This window comes from Anopheles darlingi, chromosome 3, assembly GCF_943734745.1.
Source record: "Anopheles darlingi chromosome 3, idAnoDarlMG_H_01, whole genome shotgun sequence".
NCBI lineage: Eukaryota > Metazoa > Arthropoda > Insecta > Diptera > Culicidae > Anopheles > Anopheles darlingi.
The window spans coordinates 34450939-34453438 of record NC_064875.1 but is presented as its reverse complement, the minus strand read 5'-3'; the positions used below and the strand labels follow the sequence as shown (position 1 = coordinate 34453438).

General features: G+C 40.0%; 1 protein-coding gene across 2 annotated transcripts in view; it reads right to left on the bottom strand.

The window, feature by feature from the left end:
* LOC125955761 (LIM/homeobox protein Lhx6-like) overlaps nucleotides 1-2500 on the bottom strand; it is a 94045-nt gene that overhangs the window by 58064 nt on the left and 33481 nt on the right. The window lies entirely within an intron of this gene.

The window sequence follows — 2500 nt, the reverse complement described above, 5'->3', positions numbered from 1 at the left end:
ACACTGTTTTGACAGGATAGAGCAGATTCAAGGCGCTGCGAGGAAGGTGCTGAAGGCCATTACTAAAGACGACTTTTCCACGTGTTTCATAAACTGGAAAATTCGTCAGCATAAGTGCATTGCATGTGGGGGGATTACTTTGAAGGCAAAAAAATGATTTGGAAGAAAAATGAAGGAATTTTCAAAATAATGTCACCTTATCTTTTGGACACATTAGTATGTCTCATATCTATGAACTCAAGTTAGTGAATGTCTAATACTTGTTTCAATTTGATTTATATATACAATCCTTGTCAAACAAAAACATTCGAACCGATTTAGCAATGCCGGTTGGTTGTGTCTGTGTGTTTTTTTCTCAATCCCCAGGAGAAGTTATAGTTGTAGCTTCCAAAACCCGGTAACAATGTTTATCCATTCTGCAGCAAACCCATCATGTACCTGTACCATATGTCTAGTGGGAAAACTTTCAAGCACGATGCTTTTACCGCTACCACTGCTCGGTACATGGCTCGGGAGTGTCAGTGTAGGAATGAATGTAATGTGGCAGCAGCCGGAAATCGAGTTAGCACCAGGGTTCGGGGTTCATCTCGGGACTCACTAGGCAATACATCACCATTTGGGGATCGTCCGCTAAATTATCGATCATCGACTACAAATGAGAACTGCATAGAAAAGCTTTTAGCAATATTAGGCGCTCGTTGCTCGTATCTCGAACCTTACACGTCGAGCTGTCGCTAGAGCCTGAGGAATATTGTGCTTTGATTATCACAGTTCAATGCATTATTAAAAAATAATAAAGTTAACCAGTTGGTATAAAACAGCTGTCGATATTGTTAAGGAATTAGTCCCCGCTATAATGCTTCACGGCCATTACTACTGTTGTGGAGGAATGTAGTAAAGCCCTATCCATTTAGAATCTAGACACACAAAATAAGTCATATTTCAGGCAAAAAATGACGTAAAAAGAAAAGAAAGGTGTCATTTTATGGGTTTTCTTATAAACTTCAATAAGAAATATTGATGCAAATTATTCCTTAGTTTTTTATATGGCTTTTTTAACTTTTGCTATGACATCAACCAAAATTTTTGGCCCAGTATTGCAGGTCACATTATTTGACCACTTGTTGCACATCACCTTAATTTCAGTTGGTTTTTATACATTCCTGATATACTTTTTAAGTTTCCTTGTGATAATTGTCCAATAGTAATCTATGGAACGAAAATCCATTAACTTGGATGGATTGATAGCTTTCCCTATAAAATCGATTCTGTAGGAACACTTATTCTAAATCCTTGCACGGATTTGGGCAATCAAACTGTGCTTTAGCGTCCTATTTGGCTATTTTCTGGCATGATACGACATTAAAATTTCTATTAACATATTTGCTGAACTGATATGACGTCTATTGAGAGTTTTTCTTGGTGGAATCACGCTGGAAGCTCCCAGGATTGTTGACTCACTTTTGTCTGCAGAATCAAGCATTTGTTACACTTTTTCGGCTGCTAGAATCAAGATAAAAGTCCTCCAGAAACGTTTACATATGGTATTTTGATTTGTGTGAGGAAATTTCAATACTTTCGTGGGGTTTTCTCCAGCCAAATCGAGTGTTAATAGTGAGTGTGCAGATTTTTTTTCGCCGTTCCATCGGCGATAACTTTTGAAGGGGTGGATCAATTTTGACAAAAATTTTACCACCTAATAAACAGACTACAATGATTAAAACGCACAGAATTACAAAGTGACCACTAGAGGCGCAGCAGTGATTGGAAACCGAAATTGTCCAGCTTTTATGGGGATGGGACTGGTATCAAAATTGGTACACATCATATACAACAACTTACAGAATAAATAATGAACTAGCTTTGTAGTAATAATTAACCTGGTACTATGGTGTACAGAAGGATATTTAAATGTTCACTCGATCAATAGCTAACACGCTTGTCACTTTACGGCGCCTTCGTCGGTTAACCCAAGATTGTTCGCGCGGTTCGATGCAGCGAAGGAATGCAATTGCAATTTCTCGGTATGTCCGGTGCATCAGACTATATACCATTACTAAGCCCGAGATAGAACCCATCAGGTTCGAGCACGGAACATCGCTTTCTCAAAGAGCATTCCGACCATGTCGAAACCACGGTATGACGGTATGAATATCAGAATGTGCGTGTGAACTACGCTACGACGATGATGATGATGATGATTCCGTCGTTTCCCTGACGGCAGGCGATGAGGGATGTTCTGAGATGATGTTCTCGGCGAAAAGCCAACTGAGCCGACGAGCGGTGGCGGAGGACTGAGTGGCGGTGGCGGTGGCCGACAGGTTGGAAAGATGAAACGAAGTTTGAATAATTAAACCGAACTCGTCCGTAGCAGGAATCCATTTGTGAAATATTTTAATTAGATTTACAATGGAAATGCGTCGCAAAATGAAAATAATTAACCACATCCCATACCACCACCACCACCACCACCATCAACGCCATCTCCATTACCGGGCCG